Source organism: Podarcis vaucheri (assembly GCF_965113315.1).
Source record: "Podarcis vaucheri genome assembly, chromosome: 9".
Classification (NCBI taxonomy): domain Eukaryota; kingdom Metazoa; phylum Chordata; class Lepidosauria; order Squamata; family Lacertidae; genus Podarcis; species Podarcis vaucheri.
In genome coordinates this window covers 64,963,000-64,985,179 of record NC_138767.1, presented here as the reverse complement: position 1 = coordinate 64,985,179, position 22,180 = coordinate 64,963,000, and positions in this window count along the sequence as shown.

The window sequence follows — 22,180 nt, the reverse complement described above, 5'->3', positions numbered from 1 at the left end:
AATTTCCACGAAGCGAATTCCTCCCAATCAGAGGAATTCAGCCATTACTGGAGGCGCTAACCCAGAAATCTAGCCCATGATAAATTTCATTTCCCCCACCCCAAGAAAGTTCTACCAGATATTTAGCTTAGTGTGGTGGTAAATTTACCCACTGCTTCATTCAAAAGAAAATTGTTTTTAGTCTGAGGGCAAAGACTGTTTTGATTTTTATTGATCTGTAAACTGCTCTGGGAGCCCTTTCAACCAAAGAACTGGGTAAAAATGACATACATGAATGAATGAATGAATGAATGAATGAGTTGCTGTACTAGCTTAACTATGTACTGGCTGAGTTATCTGTAACATTTCATCAGGACCATTGCACATCTGCTCTGTATCTCTTACTTCCAGATGGTGCCAACTTTACTATACTTTATTTTTACATTGATATCCCACATTTCCTCCAAGGAGCTCAAGATGGTATCCATGGTTCTCTCCAGTGCATTTTTTCTTTAAAAAATATATGTTTAGGGGTACTCTCATTTTCCCACTCATATAGAAATACTGCCCCTCAATGAGGCCAAACTTAGATTCACAAAATGTTTGCATCCTCACAGGAAAAAACACACGCTTGTTCTCCCCTTCCTCATTTTATCCTCACAACAACCCTGTGAGGTAGTTTAGGCTGAGAAAAAGGTCAAATGGCCAGTGGTCACCCAGTTAGAGTGGGGATGTGAACCCTGCTTGCATGCCCCATTTGCCAAAAAGGACACAACAGTGCTGGTATATGTACAAAAATTATAACTCATAGAGTTATAATTAAGGCAGGTTCCCTTTAAAGAAGAAAATGTACAGTAATTCTAAGATTAAACTGATGTGCTGACCAGAGAAGCAACAACAACAACAACAACAACAACAACAACAACAACAACAACTTATTTATTTATTTATTTATACCCCGCCCATCTGGCTGGGTTTCCCCAGCGACTCTGGGCGGCTTTCAACAAAAGATTAAAAATACATTAAAACATCAGTCATTAAAAACGTCCCTAAACAGGGCTGCCTTCAGATGTCTTCTAAATGTCAGATAGTTGTTTATTTCTTTGACATCTGATGGGAGGGTGTTCCACGGGGCGGGCGCCACTACCAAGAAGGCCCTCTGCCTGATTCCTTGTAAGTTCGCTTCTTGCACAAAAAACTACATATGTACTCTTGTACATCAAATAGCAGCCTCTATAAAAACAGGAAGTTCCTATTTAATGGCCATGAAGATTACTCAAAGCCAGTATCACCAAAACTGGTCCATTTCCAGCCAAACTCTTCCGTCACGCACCTGTTCAGGGAGCATCATCAAGCAGTATATGTAATGAACAAAATACTTACAGTTGAAGGGGACGATACAATTATTTAATAGACCTTTATGAGCACAAACACTTATCCATATAAATAATTTTTAAACAACACTGCAGCTCAATTTGGAAAAGTTAAAGAGCATCTTGCCTGCTCAAGGGGCGGGGAAAGGATTGTGAGGCGGGGGGACCATTTAATTAAATTCACACTGGCTGATTAGTGACTTTGTAGAACTGAGTTATTGGTGTTAGGAATGTAATGGAGATCAAGAGTAATTAAGTGGGAAATCAAGGCCATCCCCCTAGGGAAACTTGAAACAACATTATGGCCAAGGCCACAACTGGAACATATTAGAGGGTACTGTAGCATCCTCAGCTTTCACCACTTTCTGATGTCTAATATATGCAGCATCTCAAAGTGGAAATTGAATATATAAATGCTAGGCTGGGTAGTAGACTGTGAAGTTTAAACACACTAATTTTGTCTTTGTTAGAACAGCATAATTCCATCAAAAGCCCTTCTAAAAACAATGGTAATGAATGTGTGAGTGTATCAAAAATAAAGGGAGGAGGAGAAACATAAATATGAAGCTGAGCTTTTGTAACACAACTGCAGGGGAACAAAAGGAAGGCTGCAGAACTGTTGGACTGCTCAGTTCAACGAGTCACTAAATAAATAGGAGTTTGGCCAAGCAAATACTATTTCTAAGATCAAACTAATTTCAGGGAGATAGAGTAGGCTGCTGTAGAATATAAAATTAAGATGTAGGTGCTTATATATATATATGCTTTCGTAGATTTTCACGGGTACAGGAATGCAGGTTTTGGTGTCTTCGGGTGTCTTCCCGTGTAAGAGTCGGGGTGTCTGTGCGACGTTTCGACGAGGTCTCACTCGTCATCTTCAGGCTGGTGCTTTCGGCTTCTTGTTACTGGAACCAACACACACACACACACACACACACACCGCTGTGTCGTTTTCCTTTTCTTAAACAGTTTTCTTTCTTAGATACACAAACACACTGATAGAAAAAATGCCACAAGAATCTAACAATTCACATTTTTAACTTTTGATACCAAGCATCTGATGTTCAGTAAGAGGTTTTCATGCATATCAATCTGGTGAGAGCTGTCGCCAATAAAAAGAAAACCACTTAAGTGTTGTTGTTGTTTTAAAAAATCTTCATCTGGTGAGAACTATCAACAATAAAAAGATGTTAAGTGTTGTTGTTGTTGTTGTTTTAGAAAGCCTAGTATAACCTGATCAGCCAACATCCCTTCTAACCAAGGATGGGTGCTCCAGGTATTTTTGGACACACACTCCCATCAGCCTCATTCATTATGGACAGTTTTTCAAGATGATAAGTATCTTTCAACATCTGGAAGGCCACCAGTTTATTGTCCCTGCTTTAAACAGATGGCAAACAAACCAATATTTCAGTTCCAAATGTTGATTTGGTTTGCCAAATGCCAAGCTCACTAAATGTCCCCTACCACCTAGTAGGGGAAAATATGTTCAGCTCCACCCCATTCCTGGTGGGTGAGAAGATACATCCAGGCTTTTTTGTTCTTTCTTCAAACACCCAAAGCCTAAGCTAGTGGTTCACAGAACATTGTTTATGGGAACTCTCAAACCTCAGCAGCGAGGCAGTTGTATGATCTCTGAACTTGTCTACAACTCCCATCAGCCCCAGCAGGTGTAGCCAGTTGTCAGGAATGATAGGAGTTGTAGTCCAACAATATCTGGAGGGCAGGAGGAGGAGGGGCAATAGAAAGATTATTCTATGCTGATTGCACCACATTTTTCTTTTAAAAAGTAGTAAGATAGACTTGGTGGTACTTCATCTGTAAGGAGATTTGGAGGAATGCCAAATAAAAAAACTAGATTTGCCACTGGAATAAACAATAAAGGTTGAAACAATAAAGAAACCTTTATTTATTATTCATCCAAAGTTGTCAGGTTTTTTTAGAAATGGTAAATAGAAAGTGACTAAAAAAATGCATACATTCTTGGAGGTTTTAAATTGTTTAGGTCGACATTTAATCTTCTTTTTTTCAGAATGTTGTATCTTGAAATACAAGTTCATGCATGTCATGGGGGGGGAAATAGCATATCCTTTAAAGTGATTTTTTTCTGCTACATCTAGAGAGCCAGTCAACTTGCATATAATGTAAACAGCTCACCTTATTATGCAGCATTTTCAGCTACTGCGGTGACTTGGGGCATAAGGCACTCGGGTGGATACAGTTCATCATTAGCTCTCAAGAGTTCATGCACACTAAACTCCCAGTGAAATGTTAATGAGCTTTGCTCATAAGCTCCTTTGATGAACTGCTGATGAATTTTGCTGAATGGTCGTGAAGTGCACATGAATGTTCATCAGAATGCTCAAAGACCTAAATTCCAGATCACCTGGGTATTAAACCAGTCAAGCAGGAAAATGGCTAACCTATTATTAGGTAGTGATTAAAAAAATCTTTAGAGAGAAGGGGAAGGAGAGGAAGAAAGAAAACTACAGCATAAAAATCGAGCAAATAAAAATAAGACAGCAAATTTTGCCTAACTGTATAGAGTTTAAAGTGAATTATATATAAATTAATATAACAAGACTGTTTTTTGAGGGAGGAGTACTAAAAACTGTTTCTCATGATGCTTTGAAATGTCAGCATTACTCAGACAAGTTGTAATATGCCTTTCTGGGAGACTATGGGCAGTTTGCTATCCCTGAGTATGACTTATATTACAGTTTTTCTGTAAGGCTATAGCTATAGTGGGGCAATCATCTTTCCCATGAGCCCTAGCAAGCATGGCCAATGGCCAGGGATGATGGGAGTTGTAGCTCAGCCAACATCTGGAGGGCCAGTGGTTCCTCACACCTGATTTCGTGCATGGCTGGGGAACCTCTGACCCACAGGCCGAATTAGGACTGCCACAGTTGCATGCACCCAATACCATACAATGTCAAGTGACTGAAAGTGTGGAAACCCATTGCATTATCAAAGTTAACCCACAGAGTTTAGCTGCAAGTAGATGTGGCCTACCAGCCGAGGCAGGTTCCATACCACCAACGTAGTGGGAAAACGTAATTTCCCATGACATCTGAACAGGACCATTTCCAATGCCCCATCATTGTCTCTGGTCATGAGGGTCATGACCTGTTTGCAATTTTTATGTAATCCTCATGTATTGGGAAATCTTCCTTTCATGCATAGAAATTTCATTGTAGATAAGAACCTTCCTTGTAGATAAGAACCTTCCTGCGAAACGCCTGAACAAATTTAACTCAGTGCCACCTTCAGTTTCAGGAATGTGAATTTGAAGAACAGATGGACTTCAGGAGCAGAGAAAATCAACTGCATATATGTTTACGCACATCCACTTTTCCTACTGGCCACAACCACCACTGGCCACAACCACCATGTGGCTTTCATGTTGAAAAAGATTTCCCAACCTTGGGCCTCTATATTTGATGGAAATTAAATAATCTTACCAGATACCTATGACTATGCTGATTCACAACAAAACCCATATTCATTAGTTGGACTGTCCATAGGGTTAAAAATTAGAAACCCTACAAAATGAAGTGGTACAGAGACATATCCAAGTATGTCTCTTTCTCTTCCCGAGTTCCTTAGGACCACAGAGAACTCTGGATTAAGTATGTGAAATTACTTGAGTCGTACTAGTGCTTAATTTAGTCCTTCAAGTGTATGATTCACCTCAGTCTCCTGGCCGTGTGTTTTGAAATCCTTTCCCTTTCAGAATTAGAGTGTGTGTGTGGAATCTAAATTAGATAGAGGCGGAGAAAGAGAAAGATAATTCCCACCAGTTACTGGAAGGCACACTACAAGGGAAGAAAAAAAAAATAACAAGGTTAGGATAAAAGAGCTATCAGTACATGTGGAATGTATGAATTGTTAAAATATATTCAAATTGTAATTTCTCTTGCTACCAAGTCAGAAGGTGGAACATTCCAATACATGGGGGCAGAGGGAGTTGCATATGAAGAACTATTTCACATTTTCGAACGCTGTTTTAATGGTTGTTTCAAAAACAAAACCCTAGGTCCTGGTCTACGCAACCAGGAAAATCAGCGGAAGAGACCTGAGATGGCAGAGAGGGCTATAGCATTTCAGATATCAGATGGATTACATTATTTGTGAATACTCCCCTGTGGGAAAGGTTGAAATAAATCTCCTTGTGAGAAGAAAACTACCACATCAAGGACAAAGGTTCTGCTAGTCCAGTTTTCTCCCAGCTGAGCTACTTTTCTGCTGACAGAAAAGTCTTAATTTTTTTCCTCCTCTGTTTTTAATTCAGGACAGCATTTAAAATTATGACCTGCCATCTGAAACAGTAAAGCCTGCTTTATTCTCTCTCCTCAGGATTCCTACGATTCCTTCTGGCAATACACAGCCTCTGGTTGTTCCCTAGAAGATTGAGCTATGAAAGATATTGCTGTGCATGAATACCTGTCCTTGAGTTAAGCTACAGGGGGAAGGCCATTTTTGTGCCCTGCAGTCCACTCTGTGCATTTGTCTCAGGAAAGGGAGCTCTGTTCTGTTTGTCTCTATCTCTCTTGTTCATGTCAAGAGCTTTGTGGTAAGGAAAAATAAGCATGCTGTAAAGACAAGAATGGTGAGACATTTTTCTCTCCCTTCCCACCTTCCTCCGTATTTTGACAGGAGTACTAACAAGACCCAACCACACACACGTACATATTCACAATATGTTTATCCTATTCCCCCCCCTCAAAAAAAAAAAGGCTCGAGGCAGTCAACTAAACGAAAAAGGAAACATTGCAGCACTACAATCAACAAAATATATAATATTATGAAAAGTTGTTTCATTTGCTCCCTGTGCACTGTACGTTATCAAATTTTGCATGATGGTTCCTGAGATTGAGAAGTAGGTTTTCATCTTTGTTTGGATAGAATTGGACCCCTTTGAATCAAGACGGTGTAGTGGACCCTTTGCAATGGCACTAATTTTAACTGCAGATTTCAAATCACTGATTTGTTGGTTTCTTAAAATTCATGAGAAACACTGTGTACAAGGGTTAACTCCCACGTCATTACTTAACTGTATAAAGTGCAATGTGTATTGTATGTTCAGACCCAGAGACTTCCCCCCTAAATAAAAACAGATTTGACTCAAATTTTAGTTTGGTTTTTGGCAGAATTTTGGCCACAACTTTATTGATTACAGAAAGTGAGTGGTTGCATAGGCTCTGGTTCAACTAGCTCCCTGCACCCTTGCAGATAGCGCTGACCCAGAGCTCTGTCATAGGTCAGTCAAGGGTGAACACCTGAGGAAGGTAGAAAGCCAGGGTACAGGCTATGTCCACTCCCCAGATGCTCCCCTGGACTCAGGCAGGGGCACAACCCCCTCTTGGGGGGTTGACCAAACCAAGTTGAGTCCCTGGATTCCTTTAATGGAATACCCTTCACATAGGGATTGCGAGAGCATTCTCCCATCCCTATCACCTGAACCACTGCCTATCTGCAACCTTACAAGTTGTGACGATTTGCTACTCGGCAGGTGAAACCCAAATGGCAACAGCCAGTCAGCCAAGTGGGAAAAATTCCTGCTGTGCCCCTGTCCCAACAACAGACAACACACAATGGCATAGCAAGGTCAACGCAAAATGCCCTAAATATAGGGAGAGGTGGGCAGGTATTCCGATGCACGCACCAAAAGAGGAAGCTCTGGGTCATGAGCATAGGTATTTATAGGTCCTCTGCCCGCTTAGACAGCTCCCCATTGGCCAGATTAAACCCAGCAAGGAGGGACCTACCAGTTGGGTGTTGTGGGTGTCCAATAAACCCACCCACAACAAGAAACTCAGTCTCCAGGTCTCACCGCAACACGTGCCCTCTTTTAGGGAGGACACGCTAAATGCACCGTATTTTTCGTCCTATAGGGCGCACCGGCCCATAGGACGCACCTCGGTTTTTTTTTGGGGGGGGGGGAAATGAATGAAAAAAATTATTCCCCCCCCTGCCGCGGCTGCCGCCCCAAGCCTTGCGCACACCTGCCCGAAGCATGGGGCACCCTCCGGAGGGCTCCCCGTGCTTCGGGCGACAGGCTGCCGCCCCAAGCCTCGCGCGCTCAGCGGGACCTCCTGCCGGGCGCGCAAGGATTGCGGACACTCGCCCGAAGCATGGGGAGCACCTCCGGAGGGCTCCCTGTGCTTCGGGCGACAGGCTGCCGCCCCAAGCCTCGCGCGCTCGGCGGGACCTGCTGCCAGGCACGCAAGGCTTGTGGACACTCGCCGGGGCTGCAGGCTGCTGCCTGCAAGCCTTGTGAACCCGTGGGAACTCCCGCCGGGCTTGCAAGGCTTGCGGATAGCTTCCTGAAGCCTGGAGAGTGAGAGGGGTCGGCACGCACCAATGCCTCTCGCTCTCCAGGCTTCAGCAAAAGCCTGCATTCGCCCCATAGGACACACACACATTTCCCCTCCATTTTTGGAGGGGGAAAAGTGCGTCCTATGGGGCGAAAGATACGGTAACTTCTATGGGAAACCTTGCAGAACACAATGGGGTTTGTTTATTCACTGTGTGTGTATTCATTTATTGTGACCTTAAGGTGGTTTGCATAACCATGTTTACATGTACTTTGAAATAAACAAGCACATATTTGGATAAAGTGTGCATAAAATGAATATATTAGTGAAAATAATACATAAAATGCATTTTATTAAGGGAAATTGCTTGTAAAAATGTGTATGCTGATCAAAGCTGCATACAAAAATGTGTTTATTAGGTGAAATTCACATTAAAAGTACAACAAATTGTCATGAGGATTTTTCTTTTTTAAAAAATAATAATCACAGATCATTGAGGAAACATGGCGGACTGAATTTTAGATTGCAAAAAAGAGAAACCCAATCACAGGTCATTTGTGGGTGTTTGTTTGTTTGTGTGTGTGTGTGTGTGTGTGTGTGTGTATGCTTTCCTTGAAATAGCTTGGATGTTCTCCTCAAGTAGAAACCACCACATTCATTTTGGAAGTCGGAAATACTTTGGCGATAAGCAACTCATCCATCAGAACAGCTGAGTATCTTATGGTAAAGTTGATTTGTCAGATCCTGAAGCTGAGACTCCAATACTTTGGCCAGCTCATGAGAAGAGAAGACTCCCTGGAAAAGACCCTGATGTTGGGAAAGATGGAGGGCACAAGGAGAAGGGGACGACAGAGGACGAGATGGTTGGACACTGTTCTCGAAGCTACAAATATGGTTGGATAGTGTTCTCGAAGCTACCAGCATGAGTTTGACCAAACTGCGGGAGGCAGTGGAAGACAGGAGTGCCTGGCGTGCTCTGGTCCATGGGGTCACGAAGAGTCTTCATGGCACCTCTCCATAACTGACTTTTAAGTTTCGTTGAGACTTCTTTCTGTATGAATAAATGTAATAGTAATAACAATCTCCTCAATGGTTCTCTGCTTATCAATCTCTAGGAAGACCATCACCATTTGACCCATCCACCCTCAATTTCAAGTCTCATCTCACTAAATGGTAAGTAATATCTCTTATCAAACTATCATATCTTTTGGTTTCAAATTGGAACCCGAACATTTAATATTGAAGCCAGTGGAATTCAGTTTCTGCTTCATATTTGATTCCTTCCTCGCCTCTCACTCCTTAGCCCAATTTCCCTTTGAGAGTTAAAATAAATAACATTCCAGAGACTAGATATTATTAATGGTGTTTCTACTTCCACAACTCAAGGGGAAAATTGTTTAAAAACTGGTGACCCTTTCTTTTGTGATGTCTTCTCCATAATTAATATGTTTATTAATTTTCTGTGCAGCACAAACTTGGTTGCTGAGTCCTGGTTGCTGATCCACATGTAATCCCAAAAAAGCGTGACAAACTTCAAAAATTCAATTCCAAGGTCCAGATGTTACATATGCCATGCATCAAATGTTTCTGGTGGAAAGGTTGTATATTAATAGCACCATCTAAACCTGGCTTATCTTTAAACACTGGCATTTGAACAAACGGAATATATCTAGAGAGAAAAATAAAATCTGCACAGTGGAAATATGTGGTTGAAAACTGGTCAGCACCTCTGAGGGGTTTGTTATGGGAATCCCCCCCTCCCCCATCACTGAAACAGTACAATCGAAAATACTTTCGGTGTAAAGATTTCATTATTTAATTGAATGAATGCTGATATATAATATAATATAATGAACCAGCCATCATTTGAAAAGCAAAACCATTGTGATATCCATGCACAAGGAAAACAAGGGATTGGGTGGCCACATCGGAGACCAACATAGTACAGTGGTACCTTGGTACTCAAACGCCTTGGTTCCCAAATACCGAAAAACCCAGAAGTAAATGTTCCAGTTTTTGAATGTGTTTCAGAAGTTTAGGGAAGTTTATGGAAGCTTTTAATGTTGGATGTATTACAGTATTTTAATGTTTTTTGGAAGCCGCCCAGAGTGGCTGGGGAAGCCCAGCCAGATGGGCGGGTTCTAAATAAATTATTATTATTATTATTATTATTATTATTATTATTATTATTATTAATGAATGCCCGATGTGGTTGTCTGCTATTGTTTCTGGGGCGCCTGCACTAATTAGAAGCTGCATCTTGGTTTTTGAACATTTAGGGTCAAACAGGTTTCTGGAACGGATTCAGTATGGTGACTTTGTTTTTGCTATTTATTTTGCGTTTTTGTTTCTGAGGCTTTTTCGGTTAATTTGTTTTTGTGACTGTGTGGAACCCAGTTCAGCTACTGATGGATTGATTGATTGACTGATTGATTGTGTGACTGTGGAAATGAATAAGAGACCCCCGCCCCATTCAAACAATGACTATCATCAGTGCAGGTAAGAAAAAATAATAATTTTAATTTTTATCATCAACAATACTGTCTTATTTATTTTACAGTACCGTACATTGATTATTGCTTTCATTATATGGATTAATGGTCTTGTTAGATATTAAAAAAGGTAAAGGTAAAGGACCCCTGACAGTTAAAATTCATGTTAAATTGCTGTTTTAGGGGTTGTTTTTAAAAGTCTGGAATGGATTAATCTGCTTTGCATTACTTTCTATGGCGCACCTTGGTTTTGGAACGCTTTGGTTTTGGAACAGACTTCCAGAACAGATTAAGTTTGAGAACCAAGGTACCATTGTATACCTTATCTTTTCAATTCTCCCAGGCACTCAGCATGCCATGGTTCCATTGACTATGCTGCACAATGAGCAGAGCATTTACTTCCTGTGCCATTTCATACTTCACATTCAGTTATTCAGCAACTCACTCTTTACTAGCCCAACACCCACCTTTCTTGTCAAAAGTAGTTTATGCATGGAAAAAGCAGGGCTGAGCCACAGAAGGGCTTCAAGGTGAGGCTTGGGAAGAATATCTAAGATCCACCCTGGAATGACAAGTTGCATGAGAACAGTGTAAGAGGTTATATCAGTTTGCAGTGGGGTGAAAGTGAGAGCTGGACCATAAAGAAGGCTGATCACCAAAGAATTGATGCTTTTGAATTATGGTGCTGCAAGAAGATCAAACCTCTCCATTCTGAAGGAAATCAGCCCTGAGTTCTCACTGGAAGGACAGATTGTAAAGCTGAGGCTCCAATACTTTGGCCACCTCATGAGAAGAGAAGACTCCCTGGAAAAGACCCTGATGTTGGGAAAGATGGAGGGCACAAGGAGAAGGGGATGACAGAGGACATGATGGTTGGACAGTGTTCTCGAAGCTACCAGCATGAATTTGACCAAGCTGCAGGAAGCAGTGGGAGACAGAAGTGCCTGGCGTGCTCTGGCCCATGGGGTCACGAAGAGTCGGACACGACTAAACGACTAAACAACAACAACAACAACAACAAAATGGGGCTCCTAGATGAGGTCAGGTTTGGAAACTAGCTAAACTCTATAAATTAAATTCTAGCACTTGCTGGAGATGCAATATGGTAGAAGGAACGATGTACCATGTACGGTGGGGATGTGTAAATATTTAAAAATTCTGGAGTAATATACATGAAGAACTGAAAAAGATGTTCAAAACACCATTTGAGGAAAAACCAGAGGCGTTCCTATTAGGTATCGTAGCAATAGATATCCCTAAAGATAAGGAAAGTGTGTTTTTATATGCTACAGCTGATGCCAGAATACTAATAGCTAAAAACAGAAAGGGGACACAGTCCCGTCAAAAGCGGATTGGCAAAGGAAGCTATGTGAATTCATAGAACTGGCTAGAATGACAGCAGCTATTAGATACCAATCAAATCAGATACTTAGGAAAGAATGGGAATGTGTGAAAGAATATATGTCAAAACATTGCTCTGAAGCAAAACCATTGATATGCATTGATTAAAACTTTGTAAAACTAAAATATGGGTAAAGGTTATATGGGAAAAATAAAAACAATACTCAAAACACAATAGAAAAAGAAATGTAAGCAGAAGAAGCTGTAATGTGGTGGAGGGAAGTCACATGGTTAGGAATAAGGTGTGTGTGTGTGTGTGTGTGTGTGTGTGTGTGTGTGTGTACCGGTATATATATATATGAAATCAGTTATAGTTTGCAATGTCTGGTGAAGAATGTTAAAAATGTATACCCTGCCAGGTAAGTAGCCAGGTTTCCGCAACACACAATGAGGATTCATGAATGTTATACAACAGTGCTTTAATTGCTAGATGCAGGTTTTGCTGAAGAATTTATTGTATCGAACATTTCGGAATGTTCTCTATATACCCCCCCCCCAAAAAAAAAGGTTTGAAATTGACATTGATGGAGATTGAGATAGATATTATTATTATTATTATTATTATTATTATTATTATTATTATTATTATTATAAAAAATTGTCAAAAGATCCAGGGTGGCTAGTAAAAGAAAATAGTCAGTCCCCAGGAGCCAACAGAAAGAGCCAACTTTCTTTTACATTTTTCCCCCCAATGCCAATCTCAGGGTAAGTGGATGTCGCTACATTCTGCCCCAAGTAAAGGTAAAGGACCCCTGACCGTATGTCCAGTCATGGATGACTCTGGGGTTGTGGCACTCATCTCACTTTACAGGCCGAGGTAGCCGGCATTTCTCCGCAGACAGCTTCAAGGTCATGTGGCCAGCATGACTAAGCCTCTTCTGGCAAAACCAGAGCAGCGCACAGAAACGCCGTTTACCTTCCCACTGGAGCGGTACCTATTTATCTACTTGAACTTTGACGTGCTTTCGAACTGCTAGGCTGGCAGGAGCTGGGGCAGAGCAATGGGAGCTCACCCCATTGTGGGGATTCAAACCACCGACCTTCTGATTGGCAAGCCCTAGGCTCTGTGGTTTAGACCACAGCGCCACCCCAAGTAGGTGATAACAAATGGCAGTTGCCCTCACCCTCTCAAAATGCCTACTTCAAGATGGTGACTTGGAATCGCCATTAAAAGGTGGCTAATGGTGAATTGTTTGGTCTGCAATCCCTTGCACACTTATGAGGCAATATGCCCCATTGGAACAGTGGGGCTTACTTCTAGGTAAACAGGATAGAATCCTGCTCTTTGTGTCTTATTCTATGCACTTGGACTTTCCCTTCCAACGGCACCCAGATCTGGCCATCCTTGGTCTGCAAATGTATATAAATATAGTTCAGGTATAAATATGCAAAAAGCACACCGTTAAAACATTTGCGTACACCAGACCTGACAGCATATTAGAAGCCCACTTTGCTCGGTGGATTGAAGCTACTTGATTTTTGGTCCTCTGCTTCCGATATTTGCCTGAGGCATGCCATTATGCAGTATAATGCTCACACTTTATTATTGCTTATAGATACATTAAGTAGGATGAAAACTTATGAAATAATAAAGAAAAAGTTGGGGAGGTTTAGGATAAAAAAGAGCTCTTTTATTAAACCTGATGTGTTATGGGGATGACATGTCACACCTTGTTACACTAACTGTCATCTTACGTTGCCTTCCTGAACCAGTTACCAAAATTGGGGCTGGCAGTTCGGAACATTTCAAGACTTAAATGCCTCAAATGAAGCTAAATTCTTTATAACATTAGGTAAGAAATCCACCTCTGTTCATTAATTCCTCGCGAAAGTCAAGTAAATAGTCCTTAAGTGCATACTTAGGCTTAGTTTTCACTAAAGCGATAAACCTGAATTCTGGCTGTACCACTACAGGCTCCAGGTAGAAGCAGGATTGTGCGCTCCCCCTATTCATAAATCCCTGCTCCTAGAAAAATTGGATCCTCTTAATTGAGGGGCTGGCTTGCGCCCTGGGAGCAGGACACCCCCCTCTTTAGTGCGGAGCGGTGCTCCACGCCATGCTCGGGTATTGAAACCGTGGCCCGACGCTGGGAGCCTTCTTGGCCTCAATCCACGGAACACCCGCCACCCACCCTATATTTTAGATGTGTCTTTGGCCTTGCTATGGACTTTGGTTGGTCGCCCATTTTGGCTCGGGGGCCTGGTAGGATTTTCCCCCCATTTGACAGATTGGCATTGGCCTCTTGGTTTTCGCCTACCTCGTAGCAATCGTCACAACTTTGTAAGGTTTGGTGGTTAGGCATTGGATTAGTGATGTGGGGGGAGGGGAGGTGTGGTCATCACCTGCCCCTCCACAATCAAGGGTATTCCGTTAAAGGAATCTGGGGGTCTGAATTTTGTCTGAAGCCCGCTGAGGGGTGAGAGCCATGCCATGACCCACTGGGAGCCCTGAGGTGGAGCTCGAGTCGATTGCCATCAACTGAGCTCCCTCTTCAGGTGGTTACCTTTAACAGACTCCCTGCAAGGAGGGCAGGAGTCAGTTATAGTTTTGGATTCCAATGCCTAAGCCAATACCGCTCACAATCTGTACTCAATAAAGTTGTGGCCAAAATTTGCCCCTTAACATTTAAACTCAATTCATGTGTCATTGTGTCTTTATTACCCTGGGGGGTGGACTGTGGCCTTGATGTGCAACTAGCATGCTACATAGAAGGCTACACAAAAGCTTTCTTCATTTATAGTTTTCTGAGTGCAAGAAAAGCTTTGGATTGAGGAACACGTAGTCTGCGAGAGCACAGCTGAAGCCTGGTCCCATCACTTCTCTGTCAGCTCCAGCATTCTGGTGTTGTGGGGGGTTGGGAGCCTGACAAGGGGATCATGATTTTGGAGAAAGATAAACATGATTTGCATGTGATTAAGAATCATGCAGGGGCATAAATCTTACAAGGATCTCCCTGCCAATCACACACCAGTTTGTTCTTTTAATGGTGGCTACAGAGACATAGTTGGGGGATGGGTATGCGTGTTGATTTTTGGGGACATAAGTTTTTTATGTTCTAGTTTATGCATCTCCCCCCCTATCTTATACTACTCTTTATTGTTGTGAGTCACAAAAAAAACCATGATGATGCTGGTGATGATGATTATCAGGGATTTTTTCAGCCAGAACTCGCCAGAAGTCACTCTCCCCAGATCTGCTCTGGGGGATTGGATGGGAACCCAAAACAGATTTAGGTGACACATTGGGGTGAGGAGAGGGGCAAACCATTGTTCAAGTGACAATCCTCTGACCGTGAGGCTACTATTATTGCTGCATTTGATAGAAGCTTATATACTTGCACTGGGGAAGAACACCTGATAAGGGCTCTTGTTTAACCATCATATGCAATACCTCTGCTGGATCTTATAATTTGATAAAATCCATTGTTGAACTTGTCTTCTTTGTCATGCATTAATGCTTTCCTCTTTTGCCTATAATTCCACACTGGGTTTTGTGCTGATGGATCATCTTTTAAAATATGTGGGGTGGAGTGGGGGGTGTTGGGTTGTTCTTGTTTTTATTTTTATTATGAATTTTGTGATTATATTTTGTGATTTTATCTTGTGAACTGCTCTGAGACTTGCAGGTATAGGGTGATATACAAATTTGATTGTTGTTGTTATTTATATTTATTTATTTATTTAAATTTTATACCACCCTATACCCACAGGTCTCAGGGTGGTTCTAATAATAATAATAATAATTCAATTTTCTAATCCTTGCTCCAAAATGTATCTTCTAATTCTAAGTATTTGGGCTGTACCTAAAGGAATCTTAGTTGAGAAAGGCCATTCTAGGAATCAGAATGAATTGTATTGTTATTTATGAGAATTATTCCAGCGATTGTGTAGTGTTTCCTCTTGCCAAAGGCCACTGACAAAATTCTTGCATGCAACGCAATCACACACACACACACACACACACACACACACACACTTTGCATATCCCCTAAGGATTTTTATCCCCACCCCCTCACAGTAGCTAGATGTTTAACCTTTGCTATTTGTTGAGGGAGGAAAATGGTCATTAATCTTCTTCACAAATGACTGCATTAAGCAGCAATAGCTTCAAATTGCACTTATAATTGCCTTCGATATGAGGGTGAGCATTAAGGGCCTGAACGGCAAGGTGACTGGATAAGAGTGAGATGGAGAGAAGTAAGCTGCACACCTCCCTTTCAATCTATTTCCCTTCAAAGAGGGTTGGAGTAGTGGTTAGAGTGCTGGACTAGGATCTGGAATACAGTGGTACCTCGCAAGACGAACGCCTCGCAAGACGGAAAACCCGCTAGACGAAAGGGTTTTCTGTTTTGGAGGCACTTCGCAAGACGAATTTCCCTATGGGCTTGCTTCGCAAGACGACAGCCCATAGGGAAATATCCGGGACAGCGGGGAAGCGCAGCGCGTCTTCCCCACTGTCCTCGGACCTCCTCCGAAACCGGGCGGTGGGGCGGGAACGCCTCCTCCCGCCACCGCGGGGCTTCGGAACGCTGCTCCGAAGCTGAGCGCGGGGGCGGGAACACCTGCCCCCGCCGCCGGGCTTCGGAACGCTGCTCCGAAGCCGTGTGGGGGGGCGGGGACACCTGCCCCCGCCGCCGGGCTTCAGAACGCTGCTCCGAAGCCGGGCGGGGGGGCGGGAACACCTGCCCCCACCACCGGGCTTCGGAACGCTGCTCCGAAGCCGGGCGGGGGGGCGGGAACACCTGCCCCCGCCGCCGGGCTTCGGAACGCTGCTCCGAAGCCGGGCGGGGGGGCGGGAACACCTCCACCCGCCGCCTGGCTTCGGAACGCTGCTCCAAAGCCGGGCGGGGGGCCGGGAATACCTGCCCCCGCCGCCGGGCTTCGGAACGCTGCTCCGAAGCCGGGCGGGGGGGCGGGAACACCTTCTGAAGGCGGGCGGGGGCGAAAGTCTTTGTCCCCCCTGCCTGCCTTCCCAGGGGCTTTTAAATCGCCCCGGACAGCGGAGAAGTCCTCCGCTGTCCCGGGGCGATTTTAAAATGCCGCCCGCCAGCATTTTAAGATTGCCCGGACAGCGGAGAAGTCCTCCGCTGTCCCAGGGTTTTTTAAAATGCTGGGGGTGGGAAGAAAAGCCCTTGCCCCCCCCCAGCCTTCAGAAGAGGTCCGGGGACAGACTGTCCCCGGACCTGGTCTGAAGGCGGTTTCCCTAGGAACGCATTAATTGATTTTCAATGCATTCCTATGGGAAACCGTGCATCGCAAGACGAAAAAACCGCAAGACGAAGAGACTTGCGGAACGAATTAATTTCGTCTTGCGAGGCACCACTGTACCAAGGTACAAATCGCTCCTCAGCCATGAAGTTCACTGGGTGATCTTGGGAAAGTGACTGTCTCTCCTCCTAACTTACCTCACAGGGTTGTTGTGTGGATTAAATGAAGACGGAGAGAAACATGTATACCACCTTGAGCTCCTGGGGGAGGGGGGAATAGGGACATGAATGCAATAAATAAACAAATTAAGCAGGGCTTTCCAAAGAGGACACGGAAAGATTGATTTCTTACTAGTGTGTAACAACTATTATGTGGCACCTCAAGCAGTGCCAGTTCTGCAGATTGAAGCAGTTTAGTGGGCATATATAGGGTGAGGAGTTCCTGCATGATCTTAAGCACTTTATAATAACTTCAAAGTCTTGGCCCATTAGCAAATGGGTGACCAGTGCAGTACTCAATGAAATGCGAAATCAAGCACAGGGGAAACCCCACATAGAGTGATCTAATCTTGAAGTCATTAATGCCATCCCCTGCAGCCAGTGTGGTGTAGTGGTTAAGAGCGGTGTACTCATAATCTGGTGAAGCGGGTTCGCGTCTCCGCTCCTCCACATGCAGCTGCTGGGTGGCCTTGGGCTAGTCACACTTCTCTGAAGTCTCTCAGCCTCACTCGCCTCACAGAGTGTTTGTTGTGGGGGGAAGAAGAGAAAGGAGATTATTAGCCCCTTCGAGACTCCTTAAGGGTAATGAAAGGTGGGATATCAAGTCCAAACTCCTCCTCCTCCTCCTCCTCCTCCTCTCCTCCTCCTCCTCCTCCAATGAAAATAGGGACATTCTATTCCATCCCTTCCAGCATTTCTCCAATGAAAATAGGCACACCCAGTGCTATTTTTCTAGAAAAAGAGGTGCTGGAATTCACCATGAACACCACCCTTGTTCTCTTATAATGGCAGTGGTGCCCACATGAGAGTTGAGCCCCAGCATGTTCCAGCTGAAAAAAAGCCCTTGGGTTGTCTTATTTCATATCCCCCAATGAAAATAGGCACGTCCTGCCATACCCTCCAACGTTTTCCCCATGAAAATAGGGACATAATAAGGAAAAGCAGGGCATTCTGGGATCAAATCCAAAACCAAGACAGCTTCTGTAAATCTGTGCCTGTCCCTGGAAAAAAAGAGCTATTTGGAGGATATTCAATGCCTCAACTATTGTGGTCAAGTTCTACCAATCGACGAACAGCCATAGCTCTTGTGCCAGTTGCAGTTGGTGAAAGGCACTTCTAGCCACAGAGGTTACCTTGCCCTCCAGTGACACAGCTGGTTCCAGAAGCACCCTCAAACTGTACCTGATCCTTCAGGGGGAGTGCAACCCTGTCCATGGAAGGCAACTGGCCAATGTACCCACAGTGCCTCCATCTTGCCAGCTCACCTTATTTTCTCTCATTCCTCCTACCACTGTGTCCAAGCATTGATTCGAGGTCTGCATGTCCTCTGCTGATGTTCAGATGTTATGAAGAAACAGAGCCAAGTGTCATCAATGTATTGATGGCATCTTCTAATAACTTCCAATAACTGCTCCTAGTGGCTTCATATAGATATCAAATAGCTTTGGGGACGAAATTCCACCATGCCAAGTGACCGAAAAGCACTCTCCCAGTCCTACACTTTAGACTCGGTTCCATAGGAAAGACCAGAACCACTGTAGTACCATACATTCAGTTTCCGATCCACAGGGATAGCCCAGGGAATATACCATGATCAATGGTACTGAAAGCCACAGAGAGATTGTGAAGCAGGGGCAGGGTCACATTACACTTGTCCCACTCTCTTTAAGGGTCATACAACCAGCTGCATAGCATGGGGAGGCAAAGGGGCGGTTGCCCTGGGCGCAAAAAAATTTGGGGCACAAAATTTCAACGCCCAGTGCTGCCTCAATACAGCTGCATGCTTCTGTTGCTGGGCTCAGTTGATAACGGCTTTTCCATGTGAACCAGGAAATGACTTCTGCAGACAACAGTATGACTCTCTCTTTTTCTATTCTCTGTGGCTGCGATCTCCTGTTTGATGCAGATGCCATTAGGCAGTTGAATGTGCATGTGTACGCTGTCCATTTCCCTCTCCCACACACATACCCCTCTGCACAGCCCCGGATATTGGCAACCCACGCTACACCACTGAATACAACATGATGATCCAGGGCAATACAGTCCTGTGGCCACTCCTGAATCCAGATTGGAATGTATCTAAATAACCCATTTCACCCAAGAACTCTCTCCACCACCTTCCCCAAGAAAGGGGGTATTTGTGACTGCATAATTTTGCAGTTTTGGAAAGGTTGATGTAGAAATGGCTGAAGCACAAAGCTCTGATCAATGATACAGGAAGCAGAAAAAGGCAAAAACTCCTTTCACATAATTTGACATCACCCTTCCCCTAATTTTATTACAGCAGCTAGCACATTTGCATGAATGCAAGAGCATTGCTTGCTGTGAGCAGGATTTCTCCTGCTGCTTATTCCCCCTACTTGAAGTCCTCCTAATCCTCTTTCTGTGATAGCACAATTGGTTGCCATGGAGCTTATTATTATATTGTCACTAAGACCCTCTGAGAGGAGCAGAAACTTCTTTTGGATCTCGTCCTCAGCACTTTTTTCCATTTGATGACTTAACTTTTCCTGCTTCCTCTGTTGTCATTTAAATGCCTTAAAAAAAACCTTCTACTGCATTCTGATGGGTGAGGGCAGATGGAGAGAGACACAAGAGAGGTAACTTGTTTTTAATTAATTGGCATCTAAAACCATGTGAATTTCAGTTTTGCAGTAGAACAGGGCAGGAGCCTGATCTTCATTGCTCATGTGCATATCCTTAGGTTTCTGGTCAATTTAGGATAGCTCTTTCTCCAATGTGCTCACATACCATATGCAGGAAACATGTATGTAGGGATGTCAGAGAATTCTGATGAAACTAGACATGGGGCAGAGATTGCCAGTGTTCACTTATTCATCTAATGTTTGGAATGGAAATCAATCCAGAGAATACAATTGATGTTCACTGTTCTTATTTTCACTCTTCAAAGGATGGGCAATTTATTATGCCACCCCTCCAGTTTTCATTGCATTGAAATGAATGGTGTGGACTTCATAATTAATTGCATAAAATTTCACCATAGAGGACAGCAATTTGAATAGCATTGTTTTTGTCAGAAACTGAACTGCAGGGGAATGGAAACAGCTACCTCTGATGGATATGGAGCAGAGTAGAAAATGTTATCTGCTTATATTCCTTCTTGTTTGTAGAGGAACAGTAAAATATGACATCCCTACACCACAGTCTGATGTGATACAGTCTGAAATGTTCCTGTTTCAGTATAATACCTAATTTTGTACACTATAGAGAGAAGCTTTCACTGGGGGAACTAAAGGCGAGTTCTGGAATTCCGGATACTTCTGCCCTCATTCTCCTTCATAGTCCTCAAGTTATTTTTGGTCTCATTAGACAAAAATGACACAAGCAAAAAATCTTTCCATGAGCTTCTTCACACATTGCGCTTTTTCAGGTGCCCACCTAAAGGTCTACTGCCAATCTGAAAAGCATATTTTTGATAGAATATATTGTAGAGGTGCGGAGAGTCAAGATTGTCTGTAGTTCTTTGCAGGGTAAAACAGGTCCACTGCTGTGAAATGTCTGAAAAAGAACCTTACAGATTCAAGAGCTAATATACAAAACTTTTTTAAAGTTCCGTCTGTATAGCGATTTGTAGAAAGCTGTTGTCTGGAAACTTAAAATTCTGATGAAGAATTGCCACTATTTTTTCTTTCATTTTTGTCCCAGCCTTTTGTCAGTGACAAGGAAGAATGTAGTAGAAATATAATCTACATCACTGTAGATTAGATCCAGCACCCTGGTGCTCCTCTTTTCAGTGCATAAGGTTTTATACTTTTCTCAGTAATCCAATTTACACACTTGATTTTGTCTGTGCACTTTGGTTTACCTTTATCCTTGTTGCATTTCAGCTCCATAATGGTTCTGATGTCTCTGTGACCAGACCTTCTGCACCAGAGTTCTGAGTCTGCTTCAGTCTTTTGGTGCATCTTTGCCGCATTTGCATTCTCTGCTGAAATATGAGTCTCATAGACACCATTAACCTAACATGCTTCAGCATACAATTTGTCCTCTTTGGTTACTTTGCATCTACCATTTCCGAATTGTACAAAGAAACCTTTTCTGCCCAAGGTAGACATGATGACCATCTTGCAATTTAATTGTGGGACATATAGGACCCTTTCCACATGCTTAGTTTGCATGTTAATGTTCCTGAGTCTATACCACAAATGATACCACCATTTGAATTTGAATCCTGCCACCCACTGATTGGTTCATATTTTCAATACTTCCAAAGAAACCTTTATCGTGACTCATATGCTATGTACATCCTGAGTTTATTAACAATTTGCTTGATTTTGTTTCACAGCTGTTTACACCTACACTCTTCTATTGCAAAATGAAATTGCTTTCTTTGTCCCATTCCCCTTATTTGGGTTCCATTGTCCCCTGGGATGTGGTTATTTAGATGAAGGAGACTTTGCTGGTTTAGAGGATTCACAAAATGTGGATATATGTCCCTCTTTGTTACATCTGAAACAAGTAACACTTTTGGAAGGAGTTTTGGCTTTGCTCTTGGGGTGGAACATATAGCTTGAAGCTTTGAGCTCATCAGTCCTGGTTTGAGGAACTGCTTTCCTTTCAGCGCATTCCTCTCTTAAATGACCAGTTACATCAGGTAGAGTTTTTACGACACGACACGATACAATACAATACAATACAATACAATGCAATACAATGCGATATGATACAATATCTTTATTGTCATTGTCACTTGCGGAACAATGAAATTGAAAAACTACATAAAACTACCACAAAACTAGATAAAACTACATAAAAACTACATAAAAGTACATAAAAGTACATAAAACTACATAAAAACTACATAAAACTACATTAAAAAAACTACATAAAACTTTCAAAAACCCCTAAAAACTCTAAAACCCTATTTTAAAATACACTATATTACAGAGTTGACTTTGGCTTGTCATCCATGGGTGGCAAATGTCTCAAACTTAGTTTCAAGTTACTCCCAAAAGTAGAAAACTTTCTCAATAATAGCAAGGAACTGTGTCACATGACGGTTACATTCTTTCATTCAAATAATTCCTTCATCCAAGCTCCATGAGAAGCTTGCTTGTAAAGCCAAAGGCTTTCTGTAAACTGTCAATCATCTGAACAGATGTGTCACAATGGTTGCTGTGAAGTAGATGGGAGCCTGAAAGACTATCTATAATGACATGCACTGTTAC